The sequence below is a fragment of the Haematobia irritans genome, chromosome 1 (assembly GCF_050003625.1).
Source record: "Haematobia irritans isolate KBUSLIRL chromosome 1, ASM5000362v1, whole genome shotgun sequence".
Classification (NCBI taxonomy): Eukaryota; Metazoa; Arthropoda; class Insecta; order Diptera; family Muscidae; genus Haematobia; species Haematobia irritans.
Genome location: NC_134397.1, coordinates 93,324,182 through 93,337,978, shown reverse-complemented (window position 1 = coordinate 93,337,978; position 13,797 = coordinate 93,324,182). Strand labels below are relative to the sequence as shown.

The 13,797-nt window shown below is 34.6% G+C and overlaps 1 protein-coding gene and 1 long non-coding RNA gene across 2 annotated transcripts in view; both read left to right on the top strand.

Annotated features, from left to right (window-relative positions):
* Nucleotides 1-520: 520 nt before the first annotated feature.
* LOC142240061 (uncharacterized) lies at nt 521-1,031 on the top strand. Its single transcript, XR_012723163.1, has 2 exons — nt 521-760; nt 818-1,031. It is a non-coding gene; the product is annotated as an uncharacterized LOC142240061 (long non-coding RNA).
* A 4,379-nt stretch (nt 1,032-5,410) lies between these two features.
* Nucleotides 5,411-13,797, top strand: part of grsm (probable aminopeptidase NPEPL1 granny smith protein) — a 102,766-nt gene continuing 94,379 nt past the window's right edge. The window contains exon 1 of the mRNA XM_075291132.1: nt 5,411-5,692. The gene's annotated coding sequence lies outside the window, so the exon portion shown is untranslated. The remainder of the gene's footprint in view (nt 5,693-13,797) is intronic.

Sequence of the window (13,797 nt, the reverse complement as noted above, 5' to 3'; positions counted from 1 at the left end):
AGATCTACAACGGCGTCGGTATGATGTAATTAAATTACCTTCCCATACAAAACCGAGTTTATTTTTAACTAATCGCGATAAAATCCTACCTGCGTGAAGGTAGACCTGCGTGATAGCGACGTCGCTAACTTTCGATAACAGGGTTATCGAAAAAAATAACAGGGTGACACAGATACGACAAAAACTGAATTAATATAAGACGGACAGACAGAATATTTAATGAAATTGATGTATTTCCATGCTTAAAAACAACGATTTATACACAGAATATGGTAGAGAACACCTTTACCTACAATTTGGTGTGCCACATGTGCCTGTACAATGTTATTTAGCTTGGTTATTATTGGGTATTGGTGGTCAGGACACTATTTCCCACGTGGAGTCCAGAAATGGACTTCGTACACAAAAGTGACAACGGATATTGATAGAGGGCATCAATACCTACAATTTGGTATACCACATGTATCTGGGAAAGGCCGTGTGTAGAACAAAATTTTCCAGAAACTGTTGGACGCACTGCCCTGCCAGCATTTCAAAGTTCCATTTCAACCTCATCGTTACCACAGACTCGTAAATGTCACTTCAACCATCATGAAAAGGTACATCAAAAAGTACATGCAAGTAATTTGCCATCCCTACTGTTAAAAAAGCCATTTTTTTTTTGTGAAACGCCAAGCGCAACCAGCTTGTTATATTTTAATTAAATAAAAACGAAAATAAAGTTCTGAAAACATAGATTATACGCTTAAAATTGTGAAAGGTATATTGGTGAACAATTTGGTGATTTTCCAAATGGAATAAAGTGATTGTTTTTCAGATATTTTACAGACACGCTGCCTCCATGGAATAAAAACACTGGTTGATAGACGCAGCAACATGTAACTCGCTACTTGTAACTCAACATCATCATTAATGCCAAAAATTATGTTAAATGTAATGTGATAGTGGTATAAATGTTATATTTTTAAGAATTTGTAAATGTTTAATCAAATTAATAAATATCTAAACAAACGTGTTTTACTCGACCACAATGATTCTTTTACAACTATCTTAAAATGCACTTTTTCTGATTGTTTGGAGGGTCCCTTATTGGCGTCGTTCTAAATTGATCTATAAAGGCACCTAATAATTGCACTCATGCGAAACATTTTTGTAGTAACTTGGCGTGGTACAACTTCTCAATAGTGACGGCGCTTTTCCGACGAGTTTTTGATGTCGTATATGATTGTTTTCGACGTAATGGGGATTCTCAAAAGAGTCCCCAAATTCAAAAAATGTTGGCAGGGTGGTGGTCAGGACAGTATTTCCAGCGCTGAGGCCAGGAATGGACTTCGTACACAAAAGTGACAACGGATATGGATAGAGGGCATCAATACCTACAATTTGGTATACCACGTGTATCAGGAAAACGCCGAGTGTAGAACAAAATTTTCCAGAAACTGTTGGACGCACTGGTGGTCAGGACAGTATTTCCAGCGCTGAGGCCAGGAATGGACTTCGTACACAAAAATGACAACGGATATTGACAGAGGGCATTATTACCTACAATTTGGTATACCACATGTATCTGGGAAACGCCGAGTGTAGAACAAAATTTTCCAGAAACTGTTGGACGCACTGGTGGTCAGGACAGTATTTCCTGCGCTGAGGCCAGGAATGGACTTCGTATACAAAAATGACAACGGAACTTGGTAGAGGACATCAATACCTATAATTTGGTATACGACATGTATCTGGGAAATGCCGAGTGTGGAACAAAATTTTCCAGAAATAGTTGGACGCACTGGTGGTCAGGACAGTATCTCCAGCGCTGAGGCCACGAATGGATTTCGTACACAAAAATGACAACGGATATTGATAGAGGACGTTATTCCCTACAATTTGGTATACCACATGTATCTGGGAAACGCCGAGTGTAGAACAACATTTTCCAGAAACTGTTGGATGCACTGGTGGTCAGGACAGTATTTCCAGCGGCGAGGTTTCCCAGATACATATGGTATACCAATTTGTAGATAAATGGATTCTCTACCATATTCTGTGTATAAATCGTTGTTTTTAAGCAAGGAAAAACATACATTTCATTAAATATTCTGTCTGTCCTTATATTAATTCAGTTTTTGTCGTCTTGTGTCACCCTGTTATTTTTTGATAACTCTGCCCAATAAACACAGGATGAGCGTTTTTCAAATGCAACAACTTTTCAGTTTGAGGGTAATATAATTTTCAATATAAATTCAACTTGACTTGAAATATCTCATCTTCAATACATCTTCAAATTATTTGCGAATTACTTCCAATTTTCCAAAATGTTGACAAAATCTTTGAAAAGGTGTTGAAGATAATATGAGAAAACTTTGACAAAACACCACCCTTAAATGCAACGAAAAAACCATGTGGTTTTCAATACTCACTTGTGCAACGAAGTTCGTGGTCAATTGCAAGAAATTAAAAAAATGGAAAATTTTAGACAAATAGTTTATAAAAATGGTAAGTGAAAATAAAAAATGAAATAAAACTTTAAGGAAATCAATAAATGTATATCTCTTTGCAGAAAACTAAAATTATGGATTCTACGTTCTTGAAAACATTAAAAAGCTGACCGATGAAAAAATGGTGGACAATTAACTGGAACTGCTTCAAATAGTTTATAATAATTGGTACGTCAATATGAAAATTAAATCAACACTTTAGAGAAGTCAATAAATTTAAATCTCTTGCAGAAAACTAAAATAAAAAAATGAGTGGCTTATCGACAAGAAAAAGTTTCCAGAAACATTACAAGTGCAACCAATTAAAATGGTTAAAAACAACAAATTGTTAAAATCAACAACTTCTGGATGAACATTTTATTAGTTTAAAATGGATAATTTGTGAATTCCTTCTGCTGGAAATCACCCAATAAACACATGATGAGCGTTTTTCAAATGCAACAACTTTTCAGTTTGAGGGTAAATATAATTTTCAACATAAACTCAACTTGACTTGCATTAGCTCATCTTCAATACATCTTCAAATTGTTTGCGAATTACTTACAATTTGCCAAAATGTTGACGAAATCTTTGAAAAGGTGTTGAAGATAATATGAGAAAACTTTGACAAAACACTACCCTAAAATGCAACGAAAAAACCATGTGGTTTTCAATACTTATTTGTGCAACGAAGTTCGTGGTCAATTGCAAGAAATAAAAAAATGGAAAATTTTAGACAAATAACCAAATAGTTTATAAAAATAGGTAAGTGAAAATAAAAAATGAAATAAAACTTTAAGGAAGTCACTAAATGTATATCTCTTTGCAGAAAACTAAAATTATGGATTCTACGTTTTTGAAAACATTAAAAAGCTGACCAATGAAAAAATGGTGAACAATTAACTGGAACTGCTTCAAATAGTTTATAATAATTGGTACGTCAATATGAAAAATTAAATCAACACTTTAAAGAAGTCACTAAATTTAAATCTCTTTGCAGAAAACTAAAATCTTTGGATGCTACATTCTTGCAAACAATAAGAAGCTGACCAATGAAAAATGAGTGGCTTATCGACAAGAAAAAGTTTCCAGAAAAATTACAAGTGCAACCAATTAAAATTGTTAAACAACAAATTGTTGAAATCAACAACTTCTGGATGAAAATGTGCATCACATCGTCAGTTTAATTCATATGCTATTATCAGTTTAAAATGGATATTTTGTGAATTCCTTCTGCTGGAAATCAATTCTAACAAGCGGTCCAGTACGTTCCTAATTTCAAATTGCCCGCATGTTAATAAAAGGAAGGAACCAAAAGTGTTTACTAATAATGTTTAAGATATTTAATGTTTTGTTGTTTTCTTTTTTTTTTTTTGTTGATATGTTTAATAAGATTATTATATATCAATTGGTATTGTAGTGTATTATGTAGTGTAGTGTATTATTATATATTTTATTTTGATGGAAATGAATAAATTATACAAAATTCATAGAATTTTGGCTTTGACTTTCAATTTGAAGTGGGGATATCATTCATACAAATTTAGGTTGAAAAGTATTTGCAACGATGTTAATTTTGAATTTGACTCGCATCGAAAATTGTTTGACAAATTATTGAGTAGCGATGCATTTCAATTTGAGGATAACACTTGAGATATTATTGGTAATGTGTTGAATTTCACTGTTGAGGGTAATGTCTGTTTTTTGTTGAGAACGCGATTTTCTCAACAATTTCTCAACTTGAATATTACCCTAATCCTTTGAAAAAATGTTTGAAAAATTGTTGAAATTTAGCATTTTTCAAACGTTTGTGTTTATTGGGCAATTCTAACACGCGGTCCAGTACGTTCCTGATTTCAAATTGCCCGCACGTTAATAAATTTTAATGATGTTTTATGACACCAAAAGGAAGGAAATCGAATTATCAATGCAAAAGTGTTTACTAATAATGTTTAAGATATTTAAAGTTTTGTTGTTTTTTTTTTTCTTATTTTTTGATATGTTTAATAAGATTATTATTTATCAATTGGTATTGTAGTGTATTATTATATATTTTATTTTGATGAAAATGAATAAATTTAAAAAAATTCATAGAATTTTGGCTTTGACTTTCAATTTGAAGTGGGGATATCATTCATACAAATTTAGGTTGAAAAGTATTTGCAACAATGTTAATTTTGAATTTGACTCGCATCGAAAATTGTTTGACAAATTATTGAGTAGCGATGCATTTCAATTTGGGGATAACACTTGAGATATTATTGCTAATGTGTTGAATTTCACTGTCTGTTTTTTGTTAAGAACGCGATTTTCTCAACAATTTCTCAACTTGAATATTACCCTAATCCTTTGAAAAAATGTTTGAAAAATTGTTGAAATTTAGCATTTTTTAAACGTTTGTGTTTATTGGGTATTTTCATGTATTTATTGAAATTCTAGCACCGAACAGTTGATAACAATAGGGCTGTTTTCTTTTAGCACTGGATACCCTAAGCCGTGAAGGACTAAAAGAAAACAGAGTACTCGTTTATCCAGGACATCTCCAAAAATATGCAACACTGTCATCAGCTGTTTAAAAACAATCACAGAAAACAAGTGAAATCTTGCATTTTTAATGTATGAAATGCTCCAATTAGTAATAAATATTTACTGCTGCGATTATTTATGACACTATACCACTTTGAATTACATGTTTTTCGATAAATTAGTCACAATAAAGTGCTATTGTGAATCGATGAAGCGTCACTTTATCAAAACACAATCTGGCAAGATCGGCGCGACTTGCACTGTTGAGATGTTCTGGATAGAACACCAGTGCAACGATGTACTGGATAGCCCATACAAATGTTGTATCCAGTGCAAAAAGAAAACAGCCCTAATGTACTTATTAAGTTTTTGTCGTCTCCGTGTCACCCTGTGAACAGACAAATTTTGTTATCGAAAATTAGCGACGTCGCTAACTTCACGGAGGTAATCACTTTTCTAAAACATGATCAAAATGGCAAACTGTTTATAAGCATTATTCAAGTGGGAACTGGGTTTTCTGTTGGAGATTCCGTATTGAGTATTCGCATAGGTTCATATTATCACATCCTCTATTCAATTGGAAAACGTTATTACTACAACAAATATCTTGCATCTTGTTTAAATCTGGAGCGTCTACGCTTGCAGCCAATCGCTTCATATCTGCCGCAACGTGGAGAACAACGAACAGCCACAAGGTTAGTATGGAAGTTAAAAACAAATAAGTTATATCGAAAATGATTTAAATATCCAAATGGATTGCTGCAAATATCTACTTGAATCAATATACCTATGTACGTGTATATGTATTGGTGCAATGCGAAATATTATTGGTGGAGAGAATGTTATTTTGTTCTATAAATAAATGAGTCTGTGGTCTCTCCGTTTCAAATTGGGTGATGTCTTCTTTGTTTATACATTATAGGTTGTAGCCCACTAAGAAATTTGAATTCTAATAAAAAAGAGTTGCTGATATCAAATTAAGCGCGACTTGTTCTAATCTCTGTAACTTTGACAGTGGGATTTTTTGATTTGGAATTTCTCAAGGCTCGTTTGTTTCTCATGCATAATAAAAAAATGCAGTTAATGTTGCACGAATGACAAACCGTATAACAACTATGTTTCTTTGGGAATCACAGGGATTTTGCTGCAAACACATCCTTCATATTTACGTTCATATTTTATTCTAATATGGAGACAAATAATATGTAGCCTTTACCAGTTCTCAGGCCAATATTTCAATATTTACAAACAGAATGACAAAGATCCTCAAGGAGGCATTTCTCAATATCCATCACTTCAAAAGTTTCGTTTGTCGAGTTAACGGAGTAGTTTTCGGAGACCCGATCAACAAATCTAAAGTCTTTTATATAAAAAATAGCATTTTATGTATGCCAAATTTGAATATATTTTGCTCGATATGTGGCTATTTAATTGACCCCAGAGGCCGGAGTTTCACGTTGATTTGCTTCAAATTTTGCTGAAAAAGTACGCCAAATTTGGTTGAAATCGAATGAGACTTGGATATAGCTTTATTTCACCCGATTTAGAATCACATTACGAACGAAGGTCAAAGTTCCATTCCGATTTACTTGGAATTTTGCACAGAGTAGGTTAGGTTAAAGTGGCAGCCCGATTAAGTTTCAGGCTCACTTAGACTATTCAGTCCATTGTGATACCACATTTAACTAAAAGTACCTATTACATATGAGCACTTCTAGTTTTAACAACTGAACTTTATTATTTTCTTTTGTTGAACCAACCAGTTTGTTCCAGAAACATTAACAGACTGCTTAAGTTAACGTTTTCCAGGTCCGGCTGGCTTAAGTTAACGTTTTCCAGGTCGCTTACGCCTTACACAAAATGCAGGACACTCACACAGAAAAAAATTTCACGAAAATTTTTCCAATTAAAATCTTAATTGAGTTTTAAAAAATATTCAATTAAAAATTTAATTGAATCAACAAATTTTTTAATTGAAATAAAAATCAATCACACAAATTAATAGTATCAATTAATTTTTTAATTGGATCAATTAATTTTTTAATTGACTGTCAATTAATTTTTTAATTGATACTATCATTTCTGTGATTGAAGACATTTCAATTAAAAAATTAATTGGATCAATTAATTTCGTGATTGATTCAGAAAAAAATTTTTTTGTGTGCACACAAGAGGTGTTTAATTGATTCCTTTTCCTCCGCATCATGACAGCTCATACAGTAGTCATTATACATCACACCAATAGTTTTTGCAAAATCGCCTATCAGGCAGCGACCCGTTATAGAAGATATCAAAAGTGATATCTGACGTCTTGAGAACACTAGCATATCAAGTTTAAATGGGGCCATATTTGCTTGGTGTCGTTACAACCCTTGCAATTCTCTCATCGAACATTTGCCATCATAACAGCCTTCTCACGCGGTAAGAGCTTACAGGTAGGCAAAGACATACCAACAGATTCTAGTTCCCCTGGAATATGTAAGGTAGTTCCTAGCCTTGCTAACTCATCCGCTTCGCAGTTCCCCGGTATGTTCCAGACAACCATATTAGGTGAATATTGTACTGCTCAGCCATCTCGTTGATAGATTTGCGGCAGTCGATGGCCGTTTTCAGTTCAGGAACACAGAGTCCAAGTATTTTATTGCAGGTTGACTGTCTGAGTAAATATTGATGCCAACAATTTTTGGGACATTACTTCTCAGCCAATTCACCACCTCTCTTATTGCTAATATTTCAGCCTGAAAAACACTACAGTTATTAGGTAATCTTTTCGCTATTCGAAGTTCCAGATCTTTAGAATATAATCCGAAACCCACTCGTCCAAGCAGAAACAAGTTTAGTTCGTTTTTAGCAATTATACATGCTCGATTTATATTATGCAAAAGTTTGAAACCCGGAGTGCTTTATTCACAGATCTTGTTCTTATATATGTATGGTTCTTGAATAAGAACTATATGTATCCTTTCATCAGGAGAACTTTTAAGGCAGCACAAGTGGCCTTACAATGGTGAATATTTATTTGGAGGAACCGTAGAACCAAATTTTAAACCACCGTCACATCAGCCGCTTCAATTGAGTCATCAAGGGCTTCCTCTTCACAGATCTCGGTGACTCTCGCAACAACCCGCGGTTCAGCTTTGGGGAGGTTTGAGCCTGTAGGGACTTCCCGCATACGATGTTCGTCAATGTCTGCAGTTTTTATGTCTCCTTCGGCTTCGCAAGATTTTTCTTCTTCTGATTCTACCGGAGGCTTGTTCGTTTCAGAATCCTTTGGCTGATCGCTTTTTATACCTTCATATGGATATCATGAAAGCCATAACTTACACGTCCTTGGTTCTGGGCTAAATTTGGCAGCGACTCAATGTTCAATAAAACACCGCATGTCATCTTGGTCCATTCACCTCATCCAAACGACCAACCTTCCAATCCGCGGTTGGAAGATGTGGGTTATATTCCTTTAGTCTGTTTAGTATTGACTCAGGATCAGGAGGATTTGCTGGTATCCATTCATGTACTTTAGGTTTAGCCGGTATGTCTTTTCTATCTACTAACTCCAAAGCGGCTCCTTCCCAAACTTCACCAATTAGCATCAAAGCAGCTTTAAAGCAATCCATATACCTCTGGTCCTCAAATGCTATTAACTTATATCGTCCTTGATACCATCCAGCATCTTGCCGTCGAGGACTTGGTCCGGGAAACTTTTTTCGCACCTCTGAGTAGACACCAGACATCGCGTTCTCAATTTCCCCCCATTTTTGCTTTGGAACCATACCGTCCAATGCTCCTTTATTAATGATAGCCATCACAAGGCTGTCTTTTGCAACTGAGGCAAACGATCTTTGATCCCGTTTAGAGGATGGCAGTTCATCCGGTGATCGCTCCCTTTTGCCACCTTCAAGAATTCCTTGAGCCCATTTTAAGGAATCGCTTTGCTTAGCCGACAACGAGCTTGGGTCGACAGATCCTAATTTCTTTAGGATAAACAAAGCATTTCTGCGTTCTTTGAATCTCTTTCGTGAGGGATTACCTCATTTTGATGTCGTTACCTTAGAAAAGGTTCGACTTGCAAAAGTGTCGCCACCTGTCGACCCGTCTACAGGTCGACTAATTGGGCCTGATCATGGTCACTGCCCAAATTTATAACTTCAGTCGATACCCGTCCACTGGGCCCAGAAGTTAGCAACCCAGTGGATGACTCTGAATTTCGCTGCATGGTGGTTTTGCACACCATAATACGAGAATGACTCTTATACCATGGTACTGCCACCACCGTTTTGGACCATCTTCAAAGTATATTTGGGGATTGAATTCTTGATGGATAGGTCTTCTTACATGGTGGAAACCTCTATCACAAGAAAACAAGTTTACTTTTATTTAATCGGGCCACAGAATATTACACCTAAAGATTTGATTTTTAGAAAACTTTAATCCTTGTTTAATATTCTTTTTGGGTAACAATGACACTTTTCATGTACTAAATCCACTTCCTATGTGTGTTTTCCGAATAGATGATTCATCAACATCAATATTCAAATCAACCTTGGTTTCAACCTTGGGAATCTATATATTAGCATTTTCGCCATCGGTTTTAGATATACAGAGCGTTTTTGAAAAATTTCTGTACGAATGTCCGCCTTTAAATAATTTTATTTCTACCCATATTTCACAAAATTATTACAGAAGTGCGATTTATTTCGCAATTAATGCGAAGCTATGAATATGTTTTATGCATTTACTTGCAAAACGAAAAGGGTTTTTAATTTTTAGTATCGTTAAAAAAAAGCAAAACTGTCATTATTTTTCACAGCAGGAATCACTCATTTTGCAAATAATATGTTTTGCTATGAACACGAAAGGAAGAGAAACGCAAATTCTACTAGTTGTAGTAGTAGTTGTTGTAACAGTTTATTGTGATTTCATCCATTTTATATTATACGCTTTGGTACTTCAGCTTGTGTCCAGATCGAGGAACTCTGCGACTAAGGTGGGATGTGTCCAGAGTGATCTGGTGGTAAGTCGGGTTGGTTTAGCTGGGCAAGAGAAAAGATGACTAGTATTTCTTGATGTCGTCTACGAGCATTGCACACCAAAATTCTTTTTTCAAAACGTCTGTAATTTTATATGAATTTGTAAACACAAAAGACGGTGAAAGCGATTGTTATTATTATTTTTGTACGCTTGATTTGAAGAAATATTGAAGAAACATTAGTTTTTGTTGTGGTTAAAAAATTAAATTGAAATTTCAAATCGAAAATAACTTAAATAAAAAGGAACAAGTATATACGGCCGTAAGTTCGGCCAGGCCGAAGCTTATGTACCCTCCACCATGGATTGCGTAGAAACTTCTACTGAAGACTATCATCCAAAATCGAATTACTTGGGTTGCGGTAACACTTGCCGAAGGCAAGGTATCTTAAAACTTCCTAACATCGTCTTCTAAATTACAAGGTAGTCCATACGTAGTATATATTAAACTAACAAGGCCGATTACATACGTCTATAATTAAGTTTAAAGTTTCTATAGAAATAAAATTTTGACAACATTTTCTATAGAAGTAAAATTTGGAAAAATTTTTCTATAGAAATAAAATTTGGAAAAAATTTTCTATAGAAATAAAATTTTGACAAAATTTTCTATAGAAAATTATTCTATAGAAAATATACTAACACCATGTACCAAATTTCAACCGGATCGGATGAAATTTGCTTCTCTTAGAGCGATCGCAAGCCAAATTTTGGGGGACCGTTTATATGGGGGCTATACGTAAAAGTGGACCGATAAGGACCAATTTTTGCATGGTTGTTAGAGACCATATACTAACACCATGTACCAAATTTCAGCCGGATCGGATGAAATTTGCTTCTCTTAGAGCAATCGCCAGCCAAATTTAGTGGTCCGTTTATTGCTTTGAATGATTCCCCATCAGATTATAAATAAATTTGCCCAAAAAGTTATAATTTTATTCTGCTAAACTCGACCTTAACCTTAAGGGACAATAAATTCGTATATAATTATTCGTTTCAGCGCCAACTACCCGGTATACCGGTATGAAGTGAGCGTCAAAAATAGGGGCTCGTTTGTTGTGAACGAGCCCCTATTTTTTTCGTTTGTTTGTTATGACATCTGTGAAAACTTGATGTATACCAACATCAAGTCATTGAACAGACAACATTATATTTTTCATCGTGTTAAAAATATCGAATTTTGTGCCAGAAAGTGATGATTTACGGAAATTATTAATTTATTTGTTTTCATTTGAAGAAAAGTGCGGCAGAGTCGCATTGAAAGATTTTCGAGACAATATGCAATAGATGGTTTCAACTGTTCCGAAATAACACACAAAAAAAAAATTTTCTGATTCAATCACGAAATTAATTGATCCAATTAATTTTTTAATTGAAATGTCTTCAATCACGAAAATGATATTATCAATCACAGTTTTAATTGGGCATAGAAAAAATTCTTGATTAAAAAATTAATTGATGTTATTAGCAATTTTCAATTAATTTTTTAATTGATTTTGAATGCAAACCCCAATTATTTTTTTATTTAAAAAGTTAACTATTTTCAATTACTTTCTGAAATGTTCATCACTTTTTTAACTGACTTAGTCTTCGAATTTGATTAAAACGTTAATTATATCAATTAATTTTTTAATTAAAAATTTTAAAATTTTCAATCATTGACTTAATTAACTTAATGTTTCTATCTTGATTAAAAAGTTAATTGTATCAATTAATTTATTAATTGAAAAAACATTCAACTTCAATTTACTTTTTAATTGGAAATATTTTGGTGATATTTTTTTCTGTGTAGTTCCCATATATGACCGCCCGATTTTTCTAAATAAAATAAAACTCAATTGAACAAATAATACAATGTTTGTACTATAATTTTCTCGAAGAGGAGCGGAGCGGAGCGGAGCGATTTTTTTTCTCTCGGAGCGGAGCGGTTTTTTTCTCCGGAGCGGGAGCGGAGCGGAGCGAAAAAAATGGACCGCTCCGGATCCCTGAAAATAAATGCATGTTTCGATACATTAGGGCAAATAAACTGACCACGGTGCCCAACTAACCGAGGTGTCGATATCAGAAAATAGTCAATCAGGATGCCCGATGTTATGCTTTCTATTTGGTAAGAGAGAATTGGCTTCGATATTTGGCCATTAATCGAAAATCTGTTATTTATCTGCCTTCGGCGTGATGAGGCCGTTTAACCAAACCGGAGCTTTTTTATTTTTAGCAGCTTAACGTTGGTTTTACGTGAGGTTATGCTAGTTTCAACAACAATATATGTGTTTTCAGAAACATAACTAAATGTGTGGCAATACATTCCCAATGGAAAATGATGTGTAAGGGCTTGTCCCAATTTGATTGATTTTTGTATTGGGACAGGTCCATACGTACGAAAGAGGCCAATCACTTTAACCATGGCGGGTAAAATTTATACTTTAGGATATTGCTTGGACTTACCCCAAAGCCCAGTCCTGAAGGAAACAAATTTGAAAATGTGTTGACCAATATTCCAATAATTCAGTAAATCTGTAGTTCCAATTAGGTTTTACTGTTAAGAGAGTATGTAAAATAAAAAAAAATACAAAATATGAAGATATCTTTTGTTTTTCCATTTTTAATCAATTTCCGTAGTACTATTTTGTTTATCTGATCGGCTCCCCAGCCTAACTATAAATTTTCATTTTGGAAATATAAAATAAATTTATATTAGTCCCAGTACGAGGTAGACAAATACAAATACAAATAAAGAATAATAATATCGGAATTAATAAGGTAAGTTCGAATCCATATAATGCGTAAGTTTCAAACGAAAGGAGTTATTACACTGGGAAAATATCCGCAATTCAAGCGGCAACCCATTCCAACAACGCACAATTCTCACTAAGAAAGACCTAGCGAAATTGCTTCTCCTAATGCGGGGAAGAACCAATTGTGGGTTTCTTGACGAACGCGAAAAGGAGAAGAAAGAACGTAAAGTTAACGGACTAGAAGAATATATAACCTTATGAAATAAAATAAGATTTCGATAGTCAACAAAATTACGGAAAGAGAGGCAAAGGAAACTCCTCACGTAGCCAGAAATCGAATCCCTCCTTCGAACATTGTAAGCAAAGCGAACAATCGCATTCACTATGCGTCTGAGCTTCGTAAAAAGTTGTGCAGAGCACCCTGAGATAATTTCAAGGCCGTAAAGAACTTGAGACATCAAGATCGAATGTGCCAATTTAAGCCTGACATAGAGAGGCAAATATAAACCCGATGAATAAATACTGCGTAAAGTAGACCAAATCATTCCAGACAGTGCATCAATATGGAACTGGAACGAAAGCTCAGAGTCGAGCACGACACCCCAACAACGGTGTCTATCAACAAACTCAATCCTCTCATTCCCAAGGAGCAATTGCGGCAATTGAGAGTGACTACTCCTCATTAACCAGGGCCCAGCGCATAAATCGATCTAAACCAGCATTAATCTCACCCTCAAAGTTCCCAGCCAAAGAACCAAAATCACTAAATAGTAAGAAAATGTCTTCCGCAAAAACGAACGTCCTACACAAACTCGAATTCGTGTAACAATGGACATCATTCACATACAGAATGAACTAGAGTGGTCCTAAAACCGAACACTGAGGTATACCAGAAGACAGTGGAAGAAAGCCAGATTCGGCACCATTTAAAGCAAAAAATTGTTCCCTATGCCTTAAATATGAATAAATCAACCTACAAGCCGATAACGAAAAACTAAATTGACTACCAAGTTTAGCAATCAATCTTGCATAACTCACGG